Source organism: Bubalus bubalis, chromosome 17, assembly GCF_019923935.1.
Source record: "Bubalus bubalis isolate 160015118507 breed Murrah chromosome 17, NDDB_SH_1, whole genome shotgun sequence".
NCBI classification, from domain to species: Eukaryota; Metazoa; Chordata; class Mammalia; order Artiodactyla; family Bovidae; genus Bubalus; species Bubalus bubalis.
The window spans coordinates 63,006,556-63,027,248 of record NC_059173.1 but is presented as its reverse complement, the minus strand read 5'-3'; the positions used below and the strand labels follow the sequence as shown (position 1 = coordinate 63,027,248).

The 20,693-nt window shown below is 39.8% G+C and overlaps 1 long non-coding RNA gene across 1 annotated transcript in view; it reads left to right on the top strand.

The window, feature by feature from the left end:
* The first annotated feature begins 580 nt into the window (after positions 1–580).
* LOC123330008 overlaps positions 581–20,693 on the top strand; it is a 117,330-nt gene continuing 97,217 nt past the window's right edge. The window contains exon 1 of the long non-coding RNA XR_006545686.1: positions 581–815. This is a non-coding gene — a long non-coding RNA (uncharacterized LOC123330008). The remainder of the gene's footprint in view (positions 816–20,693) is intronic.

The following is a 20,693-nucleotide window of genomic DNA, read 5'->3' as shown; positions in this document are numbered from 1 at the left end:
TTTTATTTTTAAGGCGTGTCACCTCATAATCAGAATCGCAGAGCTGGGTGCAAAGGGCACCATTTGGATTATAGGATGGTGCGTAGAACACAACCTTCCTGGAGGTTACAAGTAAGCAATACAGACGTTAAATATGGAGTGACTTCCTGCTGTCCATGTTTTACAGTATTCTTTTTCATAGGCCAAGCTGTCCGTGAATCCCATCTGTCAGGAATGAGGGATGTACAAAGCAAGTAAAGGAAGCAGCAAATTGGAAAGTGGTGGAAGAAAGCACAGTACTGGGAGCGAGGGAGGGTGTGAGAGTGGCCTGGGGCCGGGGGGAGCCCAGAAGGTCTGCTGTAGTTCTCCACTTCACGTGAGAATCCCCTGGAGAAAACAACGGTGGCTGGGCTCCATCCCAAGCCAGCGATTCCAGGATCACTAGGGGTGTGGCTCTGGCAACAGCATTTTTTCAAGGGTTTCCAGGTGGTTCTTCCAGGCAACCTGGTTTGAGAACCACCGTTTTCACACCGGAGCCAGAGTGAGACAATAAACAGACACACCTGAAGTTGTTCTCAAACTTTATTAGGAGGTAAACCACCTGGAGAGCTGGTTGAAGTTGTGTTTTCTCAAACCCACCCCGCACCTCCCCCAGAGGATCAGCTTTAGTTGGTCTGGATGAATCTACGTTTATAACAAGCTCCCAGAGATCCCGAGACACCCTGGGGAAGAGATGGTGGCTGAGGAGCAGAAGAGAGGTGGAAGTCCATTCCGGAGGATGACCCTTCCTAACCTTGGTCCCAGAGTGAGCTCACTCAAACTCAGTCCCGAAAAAGGTAACAGCTTTTTTTTTTTTTTTCGTAAAATGAAATGTGGTATAGGATAGCTGAACATATGACTACTTATTAAAATTGTGTGTTCCCTGAAATTTAAATCTTTCTAAAACTACTTGAACCACTGCATGGCCACTAGGTAACCTCTTCAACTTACTTTACACAGAAACAAACCTACCATGATGGTCTGAAAAGTAAACAGTATTTGAAAATGTATGGTTTTCTAAACTGGAGAGCTTTATCACACCGAGCGTGCTTTGTAAGATGATTATCTGATACTTAATAAGTATCCTTGAAAATTAACACCAGACAGCTTTTAAGAAAGCCAGTACCTATACATACAAAGTATTTATCTGAATGACCTCTGAGATTTCTTTCATTATAAGAGATGAAGAATTCAAGTCAAGAATATCCGTTTTTATCCCCCTTAACACCCGCGAAATCATTATTGGCTATTTTGTCATCCACTTCAACATTCAAACAGATTTCAGTGTAACAAAATACCATAGAAAGCAATTGTTGCATGAGCTATTATTCGGCAAAATGTAAATGAAGGGTTCTTTGCTGAGCATGCTCAGAAAGTCCCAGCCATTTAATCAGGGCCGGATGATGAATCAGATTGCCCACAACTGTGTGACCTTCCACAAATAGCTCGGCCTTCCTGGACCATAGCTTCCTTGCTTATAAAATGAGCCTCTAATAATAGCTCCATTTGCTGAGCTCCTGTATGTTAGGATTTTCATGTGTACTTTTATACAAAGCCCTATGAGATATCGTTCCCTTGTACAATAAGGAAAATTGAAAATCCAAGAGGTTAGGTAATTAACCCGAGGTTAAGCTCCCAAATAGCAGAATACGAAGCCAGTTTTACTATCATTGAGGTGTCTGGAGTCAAGGGCCCACGCCTGGCTCACCATTGTGTCCCTTGGTTTTAGCACAGTGCCTGGCAGGCACATGGCCGAAGTTCAGTAAACATTTCTTAAGTCACTGAATTAACATGACTCTTTTAAAAAGTCCCCCTAATTATTGTATAATATATGCATCAAAAAGTGGGTGCTGGGATTAACATCCTAAAACAAATTGTATGACCCCAGATAAGAAACGTTTGAAAAGCTCAGAATTATGTCTCCAGGGAGTTGAGAGGACGGGGCCACAGGGTTGCTGGGTGGCAGTTTGCCATGGTAACCAGAAAACAGGATAGGGCAAGTGTCCTGGTGTACTCCCCACCTTCTTAGTTTTGGGATTTTTAAAACCAGTTGGCTAATTTCAGTTTTCTCATCAGTGTGAATCTAGTGATCCCTGTGTTTCGTTCAAATGTAAACTTCCAGCATACACATATTTTTAAATAAAAAGGCAGTTGCTGCTGCTGCTGCTGCTAAGTCGCTTCAGTCGTGTCCGACTCTGTGCGACCCCAGAGATGGCAGCCCACCAGGCTCCCCCGTCCCTGGGTTTCTCCAGGCAAGAACACTGGAGTGGCTTGCCATTTCCTTCTCCAATGCATGAAAGTGAAAAGTGAAAGTGAAGTCGCTCAGTTGTGTCCGGCTCTTAGCGACCCCATGGACTGCAGCCCACCAGGCTCCTCTGTCCATGGGGTTTTCCAGGCCAGAGTACTGGAGTGGGGCGCCATTACCTTCTCCAAAAAGGCAGTATACCACACCAATTTAAATGTCACCCAACATTCACTCGTCTAGGGGAAAATCCAACTCTAATTTGCAAAGGGCTATCTCTAAATAGGGTCACTCAGATCTTTTATAGATCGTGTTTATCCAAGGATCTACAATCCTTCTTCACTCAATTTTGTTGCTGTTCCATTGATGAGTCATGTAGGTAGCCTCTTTTTCAGATGACAAGGAAGGGCAAATCCAATGTTATATTCAAAGTGAGCAAAAGTACTTCAATTTCACTCAGTGGTCCTTGAGTTTTCTCTTACCAAGATTAGCTTACAAAGCATTAAAAAAAATAAAAACTATAGAAAATTCTATGCAAATAAGTGTTGTTAGACAGCATGTTCAGGACATGGTAAGGGCCAGTGAGTCAAACATTATTCTAGCTTTAGAACCTGACCCTTAACAATTACGGTTATGGGATGGCTGCACAGTAACTCTTAGCCCAGTCAGATAAATGGAAATGGGAATCTGGAGATGCATCCAGACTACCCAGGATAGGGAATAGCAAATCTAGCTTAAGTCAGAGGTAACTCCTTTGCAGTCTGATTTCAGGAGGTACCAATTACTATGTCTCTGTCACCCGTGCTGACAGCCTGTTCTTTTTCATTCCATTTCTCTCTTACCCATTTAATCTGCCTTGTATGTTTACTGTGTGCATGAGGTGGTAAAGATCAAAGAAGCAGTTGAAAAAGGGTCTTAACTTTTGGGGGTGGCAGACACACAAACCAAAACTCGAGTGCCACCAATGACTACTAGTACTGAAAACTCAGACGCTGGACACAAACAGACCTGAGTTTTAATCCCAGGTCGACTGACCGGCTGCATAAACCTAAATAGGTTATTTCACCTTTCTGAGTTTAGTTTCCTCATCTGCAGTCAACCAGAAAATAATGATGATGATAAAGATATTTATTTCATAAACCTATAATTACTTAAGTAACATGTGTATAAAAGGCCATGGACTCAATTATATATCTGAGCTTCCAAAAATAAGAGCTGTTCAGGGTATGCAGAGATGAGAGAGTAATTCATTTTAACCAGGGTCAGGGTACAGGTTTCCTAGATGCTTCACAGACTCACTGCCCTTGATCCCAAAGAAGAGTCCTTTCTTCTTGAAACTCACTTGGTTTTGCTGGTTGTATAGCCTGATTCAGTGTTCATCTCAGAATCTGTTACAAAGGCCTCTGATTCTTTGCTGACTCCTTTTCCTTTCTCTCCCCCAAGGTTGAGTCCTTGAGTCCTGCCTCTTCCATTTGACCAGATTCCCTCTTAGGGATCAACTGCTACATGTGTGCTTCTGACACCTTCATCCCCACCTTCAGAGCGGAGTGGACCTCCAAACTGGAAGGGCAGAGGACACACCAAAAAAAGCCAGACAGGGCAGGGCTACAGCGTTCTCCAGAGAACACAGAGCTGAGGACCAGAGGGCAACCTCTGAGCTCATTGCAAACCCAAGCCCTCTTTGCAAAGGGCCACCTGTCCTGTCAACTTCTCTGGGTTGGGGGAAACACTGCTGTGCAAACTTCCTAAAGTACTGCTCTTATTAGTTTTCCTTCCTTCTTCAAGCTCTCCCTATTACCTTGAGCTTCAAACATAAGCTTCTTGGCAAGGACCCCTTCTCTGCACTCATCAGTACACTGGCCACCTCTCCCCAACACTACTCTCATCAAGCCATCTCTTTGCTGACAAATTTGGTAGCCTGTTTATTTCAAAGTAATCATAGATGCAAAAGAGCCTAGTGTTTTACCACACACCTAGACTGTTCACTAACAACTCATATTTTTAGAGATCTGAGGAACAGTTTTGTGGGTTGCTTGATCATGCACACGCGTGTGGGTATGGTTTTGCCATTTCCATGTGGCGAGTCCACATGCTTGATGTTCCCTTTCCATGGACGCCCCTAGAGATGAGCCTCTCTCTGCTGCCCCTTTACCGGGAAGACTTCTGACTTGCCTCTGCATACAACCCCAAATTTCTAGACACAGGCTAGAACGGTCAGAGCCAGAGGGGAAAACAACTATAGCTCTATTGCAGGTCCAGATGCAAGATATTTATGGTGTTATATGCTACCTTAATGGAAACTTGTAAGAAGAACAAGCAATGTTCTAAACAGACACTTGGTTTTTTTCTGTAGAACAGAGAGTATGCTTTTTATTTCCCAGTTAAATCTGAACCTCTCGGTTGGAAAGACAATGAGATTTATGCTTCCCTAAGAGTTAAAGCTTCTCAAACTGCACATCTGAAGACTCAGCTGACATTAACAGAGAGGGAGAACTCAAGCTCTCACTCCTTCAACAAATATTTCTTGAGATCATGTTATGGTCACAGCCCTGTGCTATATACTTTATGGGGCAAAAAACCCCTCAAGAGACCTCTAATCTATTAAAGTACACTAGATAACTATGCAAATAATGCAAAGATTCACATTCTGGTAAGACACAAAGAGAAAAATATATGTGTTATAAATGATTGAGGAAATCAGATTGAATGTGTTTGGAGAGATCCCAGTATATTTACAATTATCTTGTTATTTGAACTGGAACAGTAGGTAAAATTTTTGACAGGTAGAGGTGAGGAGGGAATTTTATAGGTTGAATGATAGGTTGAATGAATGCAGAAGACAGAGAACAGCCTAGTTTGACTATATGTACAAAAGATTTGCAGAAGTAAAATATGACAGGGTTGGAGAGGGAGGCAAAGGTCTAGACATGAATGGCCTTAATTTTCAAGCTAAGGCATTTGGTTTTAGTTTAAAAGTAAGTTTGAATCCACTGAAGGATTTTTGAACGACCAAGATCTACACTATACTTTATGTGGCTAAATTCCCAGATGATCTTAAAGGCTTTGCCCATGAGGAGGTCATGGGCAAAGGCTTTAACATCAAGGTCAAGGTCCTCCTCATTTTTTTCTTGTTGGAGTTATTGGCATAGTAACCAATAACTTCCATCCAAAACTAATTACCTGGGCGTATTCATGAGTAAGTATGTTGTTATTGTGTGATATCTGTATTGTCTGACCTACTAAATTCTGTTCTGATTATGTCATTACCTAATTTTCTCTCCTACTGTATGGCAATATAATATTACAATATAATATTTTAGATGGCAGAGGTCATATCTCACTGGTCTCTCTATCCCCACTGATTAGCATAATATTGACCTGTAGTAGATTTGTCATGACCTTGTATGTAGTCGTGGAGTAAATGAATGAGAATGTGCAAGCAGAAATGTCACTTGGAGGATTACTGGTGTGAACCAAGTGATAACGAGGCTAGAACTGAGGTTGGAGTATTGGAAATGAACATGAGAGATGCAGCAAAAATAGGTTAAGCCCTAGAACATTTTCCAAAACCATAATGGAAAAGTACAATCTTGTTCCTCTTTTGTGAGTTATAGACTGCCATAGTAAATAATGATTTAGGCTTACTGGTCTACATATTTAACAAAGAAAGCATGGATCAGGATAGTTGTCACAGAAAATATAGGAAATATGTCTTGTTCTCTTGCCTTGGATGTGGATGTGTTGGTGCACACTACAACACACAAGCAAATGTACACACACACACCCATCCTTGATTTTTACACACACACACACACACACACACCCATCCTTGATTTCTGGATTTTACTACCAATTAAGAAATGAAACACAAGACTAACTGTGACCAAAGAAGCAATGAGACCCAAAAGAAGCAAATATATAACAGATGTTTCAAAACATATAAGTCCTTAAGAAATAGTAATAATTAACAAAGCATCTTACCAACAGACATGACATAGCCATTGAGCTAAATTTTTTATGCCACAAAAGAAAAAAAGATTAAGTTAACATTGTGGTTAAAATGGCTAAAATTTGAAACCCTGAAAAGCTGGCAAGGATGTGGAGCAAAAAGGAACTCGCTCTCATTCATTGCTGGTGGGAGTGTGAAATGGCACACCAACTTTGGAAGATAGCCTGAGAATTTCTTACCAAACTCAATACACTCTTACCATATCACCCAGAAATTAGATACTCAGGTGAGTCAAAAATTTACATGTCAACAAAATCTGTACACAAATGTTTATAGCACTTTTATTCATAACTCAAAACCAAACTCAAAAGCAACCAAGATATCTTTCAATATGTAAATAGATAAACAAGCTGTAGTATATCCATATAATGGAGCATTGTTGTTGTTGTTTAGTTCCAAAGACATGTTCAACTCTTTGTGACCCCATGGACTGCAGCCCACCAGGCTCCTCTGTCCATGGGATTTCCCTGGCAAGATTACTGGAGTGGGCTGCCATTTCTTCCTCCAGGGGGGTCTTCCCAACCCAGAGATCAAGCCCATGTCTCCTTCACTGGCAGGTATATTCTGTGCCACTCACTGGGATACCAGGGAAGTCCATGAGGAGCTCTGTTGTTGTTCAGTCACTCAGTTGTGTCTGACTCTTTGTGACCCCATGGACTGCAGCATGCCAGGCTTCCCTGTCCTTCACATCTCCTGGAATTTGCTCAAACTCATGTCTATCATGTTGGTGATGCCATCCAATCATCTCATTCTCTGTCGTCCCCTTCTCCTGCCTTCAATCTTTCCCAGCATCAGGGTCTTTTCCAATGAGTCAGTTCTTCACATCAGGTAGCCAGAGTATTGGAGCTTTAGCATCAGTCCTTCCAATGAATATTCAGGACTGATTTCCTTTAGGATTGCCTGGTTTGATCTCCTTGCAGTCCAAGGGATTCTCAAGAGTCTTCTCCAACACCACCGTTCAAAAGCATCAATTCTTGGGTGCTCAGCTTTCTTGATAGTCCAACTCTCACATCCATACATGACTACTGGAAAAACTATAGCTTTGACTAGACAGACCTTTGTTGGCAAGGTAATGTCTCTGGTTTTTAATATGCTGTTTAGGTTGGTCATAGCTTTTCTTCCAAGGAGCAAAATTTTTTTTTTAATTTCATGGCTGCAGTCTCCATCTGCAGTGATTTTTAGAGCCCCCAAAATAAAGTCTGTCATTGTTTCCATTGATTCCCCATTTATTTGCCATGAAGTGATGGGACCGGATGCCACCATCTTCATTTTTTGAATGTTGAGTTTTAAGCCAGCTTTTTCAATCTCCTCTTTCACCTTCATCAAGAGGCTCTTTAGTTTCTCTTCACTTTCTTCCATAAGGGTGGTATCATCTGTGTATCTGAGGTTATTGATGTTTCTGCTGACAATCTTGATTCCAGCTTCTGCTTCATCCAGCCTGGCATTTTGCATGTTGTACTCTGCATAGAAGTTAAATAATCAGGGTGACAATATACAGCTTTGATGTACTCCTTTCCCAATTTTGAACCACTAATCCATTGTTCCATGTCCAGTACTAACTATTGCTTCTTGACCTTCACAGAGGTTTCTTTGGAGGCAGCTAAGGTGATCTGAATGGAGATTTATTCAGCAATAAAAAATTAGCTATCAAGCCACAAAAATATAGGGAAGAAACTTAAATGTATATTTACTACTTAAAAAGAAGCCAGTCTGAAAATGCCATATATTCCAACTATATGGCATTCTGAAAAGGTGAACTATAGAGATAGTAAAAAGCCTGGAGTTACCAGTAGGATGGAGAAGGAAGAAAGAAGTGAAGGATAAATAGGTGGAACACAGAAGATTCCTCTATGATACTATATTGGTGGATATATATCATTATATATTTATCAAAGCATATAGAATGCATAATATGAAGAGTGAGCCCTAAAGTAAGCTATGGACTTAGTTAATAATAATATATCACTGTCTGTTCATCAGTCTTACCAAATGTGAGTTCTCAGGTGACTGCGAGGTAAAGAATCCAGCTGACAGTGCAGAAGACGCAGGGGATGCAGGTTCAGTCCCTGAGCTGGGAAGATTCCCCTGGAGGAGGGCATGCAGCCCACTCCAGTATTCTTGCCTGGAGAATCCCATGGACAGAGGAGCCTGGTGGGCTACAGTCCATGGGGTTGAAAAGAGTTGGGCACAGCTTAACAACTGAGCACCCAGGCATGCAGTCATCATATGTACCATATTAATGCAAACTACTAACACTGAGAGTGGGAGGGGATAGATGATAAAACAGAAACCACTGTTAATTATTTAAACCAGAGGGAATTTAAGAACAAGGACTAGTTACATAGGTGAGGTGGAAGATGAAAATCAGAGAGGGTGCAGACAGTGAGGGCAACTTGATTTGCAATGGCAGGAAACAACATGTACCCTTAAAGCTGAAAAGACAAAGGGAGAGAGGCCTTATGAGAGCCAGGGGCTGGGGCAGAGAGGAAGCTGGAACCACTGAGGCCCATAGGAGCTGAGGACACCAAGAAGGTGCTAACACCAAAAAAATGATGCCGAAGTAGGAAAAAGAGGAAAGAAGACCCATGCATCTCCCTTCCACCTACCCTGGTCTTCTGGGTACCATTTATTAGCTAATCCTAACTACTGTAGGAAGCAGGCAATGGGACCACAGGGATCAGAGCAAGAGAAGGGAACAAAGATGGGGGTAGTCTGGCCCAAGATCAGCATAGCATCAGAAAATAATAATAGTAATAATAATAGAACAAGGATCCTAGTGAAGTGAATTCATCTGGTTTTTAAAATGCTTTAACTATGGAAGTACATTAGGGAAAAAAAAGATGTATAGTAGATATTACAACCAAAATTCAGTACGTAGCATTGGTATTTACCATAAATATCATTTCTGCCCAGTTTCCATGCCACCTCTTGTATTTTCTGCTCCCCACCAATTTCCAGCACTGAGATTACATAACACCTGAGCCCATCTGGTTCTCTCTTCTGGGAATCGACAACCAGAGACACTAGCTGAAGACATTACATCCATAGTGACAAGAATAGGGGGAAAAAGGAATAATCTAACTTCCTAGTTTGCAGTGAGAAGATGTGAGACAACCCCTTTATTCATGCTGGCTTGAGTGAGCTTGATTTTGCTAACAGAATCCCTAAGATAGTCAGCTATAAAAAGTCATAATTCAAGATTTCAGATTGAAACTTTCTGCTAGAATTCCTGTGATAACATGTATGAGATACATGAATGGGACATTTTATCATCATTAAGTATTCATTGTGTGTGTGCTCATTCACTTGGCCATATTACTGATTAGGCCTGAAGAACTCTGCAGAGGACCCATGGTATGATACATATCTGTACCATATTTAGAAGAGTGGTGTAATCAAAACAATGAGCTCAGAAGAATACAATGAGGTAAAAAGTTAAGGTTACCAGCTGTCACACAACCAAAGGAAAACATTTTCTATGCCAGTTGTTTAGAGAAAACACAGGTGCAAGGAAGATGTCCAGGCTGTAGGAGGAAACACAGAAGATATTCAAAGGCAATTATAAAAAATCTACTGAAAGCCCTACATCAGGATATGCCAGAGATAGAAAGGGTTATTGATTTATCATAAATTCTTTCAAGAGCAACTTTTTAATACTCCACACTTCTCTTTTCTACTTCTTTTGAAATAGCTTTCCCCTTCATCTACAAAGAAATTCTGGAGTTGAGGAGAAATAACTGAGCCCTCAGCATGCATCACATGGTGTCAGTGGGAAACTGTAGAGAAATACATGTTTGCATGTGTATAAAGCAGTGAGGGCTCAGGAAGGCATATTGACTAAATTCCTGAAAGCATTTTCATTTAATTCTATTTGGAAATATAATATGGCCCAACTTATTTGCATGCTTTTATTATTCCCCATAACTATAAAGCTATAAGAAAGCCTATATTTTATAAAAATTCAATCAAAAGGAAATTTTCATTGGAAAGAGAAACTTGGCATGATAATGTGATGAAAGTTCAGATTGCTCTTGCTGCAAGTGCTCTGTATATTGCAGCAAGATATGCTGTATCTTGCTTCAGAAAGACCCACATTGAAAATATCAATCATTCCAATTCTACTCTTCACTAGGTCTGAGAGGAGCCTGTGTCAGAAGCAAAGGCTAAGCGTACCTTCCAGTTCTAGGCTAATGAATTGTTGCTTTCCTGGTTATAGGCTAATGAATTGTTGTTTTCCTGGTTATAGGCTAATGAATTGTTAAGTTGCTAGGTCATGTTTGACTCTGTGAGACCCCATGGACTGTAGCCCCCTAGGCTCCTCTTTCCATTGGATTTTCCAGGCAAGAATACAGGAGTGAGTTGCTGTTTTCTTCTCCAGGAGATCTTCTTGACCCAGGAATCGAACCTGAGTTTCCTGCATTGGCAGGTGGATTCTTTATCACTGAGCCACCAGGGAAGCCCAGGCTAATGGATAGTCACTGTTAGTTAAATAAGGAAATTCTACAGAATCATAAGAAATATCAGCTACTGCAAAAATTGAAGACTTAAGACAAACAATAGCCTCACCCTCTTATATAGATGTCTTGAAGTAATTTATCCCCTCCAGAGTGCTGTTTACACGCTGCAAAGGCTTACACTTAGGTTGAAGGACCTAGAGGTGATCTGGTTGCTTGTTTTTAATTTTTTGGTCATGGGGCATGTGGGATGTTAGTTCCCAGACCAGGAATTGAAGCCATACCACTTGCAGTAGAAGCATGCTCTTAACCATTGGACCACCAGGGAAGTCCCTGGGTTCTTATATTATAGATGTGGGAATACAGTTCTGAAGACTTTTGAAATGAACAAGTGTTTTAGTGTCAAACTGAACATAATATATCCCAGAGCTGAACTTCTTCGAATGTGCACAAGTGTGTTTTCATCCAAAAAAAAAAAAAAAAGGAATGCTCTTTATATGCAGTGAAAATTAGCCAGAGACCCTCTACCTCTTGTCAAATTAAAGGTCTGTTTGGAATGAGAATCAATTTAATAGCTAAGAGTCTCTTTATATACCCCTGTTACACAGAAATTCCTAAAAGAAAACTTGTAAAAAGTGCTATTCTTTTAAGAACTGTTTCACTTTAATTACTCAGATAGTACATATAACTTTTTTTTTTTGTTAGAAAAAACCACCACCCAAATAGAGTTGTTCTTTCTAGAAGATCTTCATATAGAAGTTTTGGAATTAAAGCTTCCTTCTTACACTATCTGGATTGCATTTTTACATGAAGCTATTTTTAGTAGAGTATAGTATTCTATAGTCTGTCAGGTATTTAAATCATCTTTCAACAGATGTCTTTTTAAAATTCATAATTTTGCATACATTGTCTCATGTGATTTTCACACACAGAAAAAAACTCTTTGAAGTAAGATACTGTTTTAATCTTTATAAGTACAGATTATCCAAGTGAAATTTCACAAAAGTAACAGACCAAGAGACCCTCAAAAATCCTGACCCATGTCAGAATCACTTGGTGAGGGAGGGACATGAAAAATTCAGATTCCTAGGCAATTCCCCCAACACTTCTGAATTAGAATCTTTGGGAGCACAGCCCAGGAAGCACTAAGATAATCTGATCATATCTGACTCTTTTCTGAGTCCTAAGACTCTGCAGAAGATGTTCAGGGACTTCTCTAAGAGTGAAAAGAAAGCTTGATGAGTATTGCCACTCAGCATAAAATCTTGAACATACTAGGTTTCTATTTACGATTTCATTTTAAGGAAAAGTTGGGTGGGTGTTTCACTGTTTAATAATTTTTAAAAAAGCACCTGCATTTTTCAGATGAAGAACCCAGTCCCATAAACACCAAAGGTCAAACAGCTCATGAGGACAAATCCAGGTTCTAATGCCTCAATTCTTATTCCAGGCTTTTTTCCATTATGCCACAGTGAATCTTCCTGCTAAGGAAATGTGCTCTGGTCAGAGCCTCTGCTGTTGTAGACGATTTAAAAATACCAGATGCATGCGCATAAACACAAGATCAGCACTTCAGTAGAGCTTTTGCAAACCAGACTATTAATGGTTTTCCCATGAACCACTTGGTTAATTAGACAGCCTGAAGGAACCTGAAAGCAGGTAGAGAGTAGAGTGGGACTTGATCATCTGGATCCCTGATCCCTACCTATCCATCCATAGATGCCACTATTCCAGAAGAAGCTTGGCCTCTTGCTGTATCTGTCTACTTTTCCTACTTCTTATGCAGTTTTGGGACTTTAAAGACCAGAGTGGTGAGGACAGACTTACCTTAAACAAATTATAGAAGTATAGTTGATTTACAATATCATGTTATTTTCGGGTGTACAGCAGAGTAGTTCAATTATACACACACACACACATATATATATGATTATAAGAAGATGTTAAGAAGAGGTGGCAAGACTACATAGAAGAATTATACAAAGAAAAACAAAAAACAAAAACAAATAACCATGATGGCGTGATCACTCACCTAGAGCCAAACATCTTGGAATGTGAAGTCAACTGGGCCTTAGGAAGCACTGAACAAAGCTAGTGGAGGTGATGGAATTCCAGCTGAGCTATTCCAAATCCTGAAAGATGATGCTGTGAAAGTGCTGCACTCAATATGCCAGCAAATTTGGAAAACTCAGCTGTGACCACAGGACTGGAAAAGGTCAGTTTTCATTCCAATCCCAAAGAAGGGAAATGCCAAAGAATGCTCAAACGACCATACGTTGCATGCATGTCACATGCTGTCTAAGTAATGCTCAAAATTGTTCAAGCTAGGCTTCAACAATATGTGAACTAAGAACTTCCAGAAGTACAAGCTGGATTAGAAAAGGCAGAGGAACCAGAGATCAAATTGTCAACATCCACTGGATCATAGAAAAATCTAGAGAATTCCAGAAAAGCATATACTTCTGCTTTATTAACTATGCAAAAGCCTTTGACTGTGTATACCACAACAAACTGTGGGAAATTCTTAAAGAGATGGGAATACCAGACCACCTTACCTACCTTCTGCCAAACCTGTATGCAAGTGAATAGACTGGTTCAAAATTGGGAAAGAAGTATATCTTGTCACCCTGCTTATTTAACTTATATGCAGAGTACATCATGCAAAATGCCAGGATAGATGAAGCACAAACTGGAATCAAGGTTGTGGGGAGAAATATCAATAACTTCAGATACCTGATAGAAAGAATTACTAAAGAACCTCTTGATGAAAGTAAAAGAGGAGAGTGAAAAAGCTGGCTTAAAACTCAACATTAAGAAAATGAAGATTATGGCATCTGGTCCCATCACTCCATGGCAAATAGATGGGGAAATGATGGAAAGAGTGACAGACTATTTTCTTGGACTACAAAATTACTGCAGACAGTAATTGCAGCCATGAAATTGAAAGATGCCTGTTCCTTGGAAGAAAAGCAATGGCAAACCTCAACAGCATATTAAAAAGCAGAGATTTGCTGACAAAATTCCATATAGTCAAAGCTACGTTTTTTTTTTTTTTCCAGTAGCCATGTACAGATGTGAGAGCTGGACAGTAACAAAACTGAGTGCTGAAGAACTGATGCCTTCGAACTGTGGTGCTGGAGAAGACTCTTGAGAGTCCCTTGGACTGCAAGGAAATGAAACCAGTCAATCCCAAATGAAATCAATCCTGAATATTCAGTAGAAGGACTGATACTGAAGTTGAAGCTCCAATACTTTGGCCACCTGATGTGAAGAGCCAACTCATTGGAAAAGATCCTGATGCTGAGAAAGACTAAAGGCAGGAGGAGAAGGGAACAACAGAAGATGAGATAGTTGGATGGCATCACTGACTTAATGGACATGAGTTTGAGCAAACTCCAGGAGATGTGAAGGACAGGGAAGCCTGGTGTGCTGTAGTCCATGGGGTCGCAAAGGGTCGGCCACAACTGAGTGACTGAACAACAACAACAATATGTATGTGTGCTAAGTAATTTAAGTCATATCCGATTCTTACAGCAAAGTAATTCAATTATACATACCTATGTATTCCTTTTCAAATTATTTTCATTGATCACGTTACTTTTTCTCTTCTTAGTTACCTGCATTCTGATAACTTATAAGTAGGCTTTCCTGTGTTTTTTGTTTTGTTTTGTTTTTTGGTTTTTTGGTTTTTTTGCTAAGTCATGTCTTACTCTTTGCAACCCATGACCTGTAGCCCAGCAGGCTCCTCTGTCCATGGGATTTCCAGGCAAGAATACTGGGGTCAGTTGCCATGCCCTCCTCCAGGGGATCTTCCCAACCTAACAATTATACCCACGTCTCTTGCAATTTCCTCTACTGGCAGGTGGGTTCTTTATCACTAGCACCACCTGGGAAGCCCCTCTCTCTCTATATATATATATACACACACACACACATATATATAGCTTTTTATATATTATTATATATAAATACTGAGTATAGTTCTCTGTGCTATACAGTAGGTCCGTGTTGTTTATTTTATATATAGTATTATGTATTTGTTAATCCCAACATCCTAATTTATCCCTTCCTCTAGTCCCCCTTTCCCCTTCGGTATCATAAATTTGTTTTCTGGGTCTGAGTCAACTTGCTGTTTTGTAAATAAGTTTATTTGTAAAAATGTTTTTAGATACCACATGTAAGTGACATAAGATATTTGTCTTTTTCTATCTTACTTCACTTAGTATGATAACCTCTAGGTATGTCTGTTTGCTCCAGATTTAATTATTTCATTCTTTTTTATGTCCGAGTAATATTTTATTATATGTATATTGTCACCCTGCTTATTTAACTTATATGCAGAGTACATCATGAGAAACGCTGGGCTGGATGAACCACAAGCTGGAATCAAGATTGCCGGGAGAAATATCAATAACCTCAGATATGCAGATGACACCACTCTTATGGCAGAAAGTGAAGAGGAACTAAAAAGCCTCTTGATGAAAGTGAAAGTGGAGAGTGAGAAAGTTGGCTTAAAACTCAACATTCAGAAAATGAAGATCATGGCATCCGGTCCCATCCCTTCATGGGAAATAAATGGGGAAACAGTGTCAGACTTTATTTTTCTGGGCTCCAAAATCACTGCAGATGGTGATTGCAGCCATGAAATTAAAAGATGCTTACTCCTTGGAAGAAAAGTTATGACCAACCTAGGTAGCATATTCAAAAGCAGAGACGTTACTTTGCCAACAAAGGTCCGTCTAGTCAAGGCTATGGCTTTTCCCATGGTCATGTATGGATGTGAGAGTTGGACTGTGAAGAAAGCTGCGTGCTGAAGAATTGATGCTTTTGAACTGTGGTGTTGGAGAAGACTCTTGAGAGTCCCTTGGACTGCTGCAAGGAGATTCAACCTGTCCATCCTAAAGGAGATCAGTCCTGGGTGTTAATTGGAAGGACTGATGCTGAAGCTGAAACTCCAATACTTTGGCCACCTCATGCAAAGAGTTGACTCATTGGAAAAGACCCTGATGCTGGGAGGGATTGGGGGCAGGAGGAGGAGAAGGGGACTTTCAGCTTTTCACCATTGAGTATGATGTTAGCTACAAGTTTGTCATATATGACCTTCATTATATTGAGGTAGGTTCCCTCTATGTCTACTTTCTGGAGAGTTTTTATCATAAATAGATTTTGAATTTTATTAAAAATTTTTTATTATCTGCTGAGATGATCATATGTCTTTTATTTTTCATTGTGTTAATGTGGTGTATCACACTGATTGATTTGCAGCTATTGAAATATCTTTGTATCCATTCAATAAATCCAATTTGATCATGATATCCTTTTAATACACTGTATTGTATATAATGTATTGCATTCAGTTTGCTAGTATTTTGTTGGATTTTTTAGTCTATGTTCATCAGTGATGGCAGTGAAAGTGAAGTCGCTCAGTGGTGTCCGACTCGGCCGCCCCATGGACGGCAGCCCACCAGGCACCTCCGTCTGTGGGATTCTCCAGGCAAGAATACTGGAGTGGGTTGCCATTTCCTTCTCCAGGAGATCTTCCCAACCCAGGGATCAAACCCGGGTCTCCCGCATTGCAGACAGACGCTTTACCATCAGTGATATTAGCCTATAATTTTCCTTTTTGTAGTATCTTTGTCTGGTTTTGGTGTCAGGGTAATGGTGGCCTCATAGAATGAATTTGAAAGTGTTCCTTTATCTGCAATTTCTTGGAATAGTTTCAGAAGAATTGGTGTTAACTCTTCTCTAAATGTTTGATAGAATTCACTTGTGAAGCCATCTGCTCTTGGACTTTGGTTTGGTGGGAAATTTTAAACTGTATATTCAATTTCAGCAGTTGCAAATGGTCTGTTCATATTTTCTAGTTTTTCCTGGTTCAGACTTGGGAAATTGTACCTTTCTAAGAACTTATCCATTTATTCTAGATTGTCCATTTTATTGACACAGAGTTGCTTGTAGTAGTCTCTTAAGGTTTTTTGTATTTCTGTGGTGTCAATTTTAACTTTTTCAGATTTTGTTGATTTGGTTCCTCTCCTTTATCTCTTGATGAGTGGGGCCAAAGGTTTGTCAGTATTTTTTATCTTTTCAAAGAACTAGCTTTTAGAATAAATTTTCTCCATTTCCTACAACCTGCTTGGAACAGCATGATCCATGAATTGCCGTGAAAGGTCATAATTGTACCAGGGATAAGCTCAGTGTTCAGGCTGCCTCTTCCTAGGGATTCAAATACAGTCAACTGAAAACACTTGGTGAAGAAAAGGATATTGCAAAGAAAAGTCTGCTAAAAATAGTCTGGGGAGGAACCTGTGGTCTCAAAGATAACCACCAAATATTTCTACCTTTGTATATATGCATGGATCAAAGCAAAAAAATTTGACAATTTGAGTTTACTTTTCTGTTTTTAAAAAAATCCATGTATTCTCTATCCCCCTTTTCCCTCACCTCAATAAAACTAGAAATAGAAACTCCTGAGATATGATGATGTGTAGCAACTGTATATGTCGCAATTCATGAAATGTGTGTGAATTACCTAAAAATGCTGAAATAATATCCAGCTAAGAGATTAATAATAAGTATCTTGGGAAACTATCTTTGACAGTTGTACCCTATATATAGTATCACTTTTGACATCTTGGAGTAATTTACTGAGGCCCCCAATAACTGTAATTTATAATGACAAGCTGGACATGGTAATGTATATATACCCATTTGTCATTCCTGGTTAAATATGTACATAAGTACCTATTTGTGCTGGAGATGTGAGGAACTCTGCAGCCATAGCTTGCATAACATGACCTCACTGCATCTACCTGAAACCAAGTGCATCAAGGAGAACATCACTGTGACCTGTGGGTGGATGTTTTCTGTTCCCTAAGGATCATGTGGAGATGAATACTCATGATGTATATATAGGAAGGCCAGAGAGTCTGCAATGACACATTGAAGTTAGGAGGGAGTGAAAGATTTAAATAAACAAAAGAATCTGCCAGAAGAAAGAAAAGAGCCAAAAAGACACCTAGAGAGAAACTAAAACTGAATGAGTGAAATCAAGAAAGAGCAGTTCAGTTTTCAGTGGGTTTCCTCTTCTAGCTTCAGCCCACATGCATTCTCCCCAAAAGCCCCCATTGCTTGGCTTGTTAGGACAGGTCTCTATCCCTTTCAATCAGTGCAAAAATGCCTAGCTAAATATTCAGCAAGAAATAGGAAATAGCAATAAATATTGAGTTTGAGCTTTATTTCATAAAGAAACTTAATTTTGAAAACTGACATTACAGTGTTCAAACAACCTACCTACATACAAGTTTCTGTGGGTGGTCCTGTTAGTGTGTGTGTATGTTTCAGCTAGTGCCATTTTTTCTTTTAAAGGCAAGAAAAATAAGGGTCATTGTGCTTATTGGTATTTTCCATTAATTAAAAATTAAGTGGCCTAAAATTTTAACTATTCAACTATTATATGCTTTTCTTCCAATTAAATGAATAATTTGAAGACAGTTAAGAATTCCGCAAGTTGGGCATTGAATAAAAGCTAAGAAGAGTGAGTCTTCACTAATTCCTTTCTTCTCTAACTGTCTAGTAATCTGATATATCTCAAAAGAGTCTGCCCAAATTCTTCAAAGTAAAATTACCTCTGGTCTTTGACCAGACATTTTTCAAGGATAGGATAATTTATATCTAAAAGAGATTATTTCAGAAGGCTTTGAACAACAGAAAGGAGTGGCTTATAATGAAAATTACTTTCTCCTTCTAACACAGCATTGTATTGTGATATGGAATTTTCATGTACACACATGTAGCTATTTCCTCATATGCACCAACACAAAATAGAATCTAAATAGGAGCCATTAAGGTTCCAGGGACTAGGCACTGGAACAGGTGTCAGAGCCCAGGACCCAGCCTTGGCTCTTCTTCTACAATGTTACATGAGCTGGACCACAGTCACCTCATCTACCTAGTTTTACATTGATTTCTCTGAAAAGCATGCAACTAAACTAAGTCAGGTATCCCTTATTACACTGAAGTGACATTGTTTTTTATCTGAAATTTTCTAGAAGCTCATTTAGAGGAGAGAGTGATACTAAATATACTGTGTAGAGTAGCTAAGTTTTGTAATTAACTGTATTCCTTTGCACAACATGAAGACAATGGGAGCAACCTGCTTAGAAAGCCACAAGAAAATGCCTTTTTATATGCTCAAAAAGACAATTATACTAAATAATCTGTAAGGTCAATTTATGGACACAAATTGTATGATTCTCATTTCGTAAGACAAGTACATCCTTACTGCCCCTACCAAGTGAAACATGGAGTAGCAGTTGGGACTTTGACCCATGAAATGTTAGAGCAGCGATTTTTCAGCACTTAACACAGTGGCAAGTAGCATGGTTGATGGCTCTTTCACCTGAACTTAAACCCGGAGAAATACCAACATACAGTATTAAGGAAGAGTACAGAGTGTTGCTAATGAAGAATGAGAGTGGCTGTAGGGGCACAGAAGTATTCATGTGGTTCAGGAGGAAGATAGGATAAAGAAACTTCAAAATGAATAAGAAACAGAAATTTAGGTGTGAGCTTTTATAGCTTAAGAGGAGTCTCCCAAAAACTAAAAACAAAGGCATAACTTTAAAGTCAGGAAAATGCAATAGATAGAATACAGGAAAAGAAACATACAAGAAGCAAACAGAAAATACAAGATATTTAAGTTGAAAGATGTGTACTTTAGCAGTAACTACAATACATGTTACGGTCTGGTCTGATTTCTGGTAGGGCCGAGTTCCAGTCCTCCCTTCTTTGGAGGCCCAGGGAAAAGTCCCATAACGCCTGGGTATCTGTAGGTGGCAGGAGACGTCTGTAAGGCCACCTCTTTCACCCCCTCTCCCGCCTCCTCCCCCTTCTTCTTTCAACCTGGCTTCCTTTCCTCCCTTTGCTGAAGTTCTGTGTCTCTATAGGAGGTTTTCTGAGAGACTCTATTCTTGTATTTAAGGGAGTGTCTGATGAGGACTGCCAGGTTTATATGTGTGTGTTTTAACTCTGTGTTCTATGTTGTGATTTTTTTTTTTAAACTTTACATAATTATATTAGTTTTGCCAAATATCAAAATGAATCCGCCACAGGTATACATGTGTTCCCCATCCTGAACCCTCCTCCCTCCTCCCTCCCCATTCCATCCCTCTGGGTCGTCCCAGTGCACCAGCCCCAAGCATCCAGTATCGTGCATCGAACCTGGACTGGCAACTTGTTTCATACATGATATTTTACATGTTTCAATGCCATTCTCCCAAATCTTCCCACCCTCTCCCTCTCTCACAGAGTCCATAAGATTGTTCTATACATCAGTGTCTCTTTTGCTGTTTCGTACACAGGGTTATTGTTACCATCTTTCTAAATTCCATATATATGCATTAGTATACTGTATTGGTGTTTGTCTTTCTGGCTTACTTCACTCTGTATAATAGGCTCCAGTTTCATCCACCTCATTAGAGCTGATTCAAATGTATTCTTTTTAATGGCTGAGTAATACTCCATTGTGTATATGTACCACAGCTTTCTTATCCATTCATCTGCTGATGGACATCTAGGTTGCTTCCATGTCCTGGCTATTATAAACAGTGCTGCGATGAACATTGGGGTACACGTGTCTCTTTCCCTTCTGGTTTCATCAGTGTGTATGCCCAGCAGTGGGATTGCTGGATCATAAGGCAGGTCTATTTCCAGTTTTTTAAGGAATCTCCACACTGTTCTCCATAGTGGCTGTACTAGTTTGCATTCCCACCAACAGTGTAAGAGGGTTCCCTTTTCTCCACACGCTCTCCAGCATTTATTACTTGTAGACTTTTGGATCGCAGCCATTCTGACTGGTGTGAAATGGTACCTCATAGTGGTTTTGATTTGCATTTCTCTGATAATGAGTGATGTTGAGCATCTTTTCATGGGTTTGTTAGCCATCTGTATGTCTTCTTTGGAGAAATGTCTA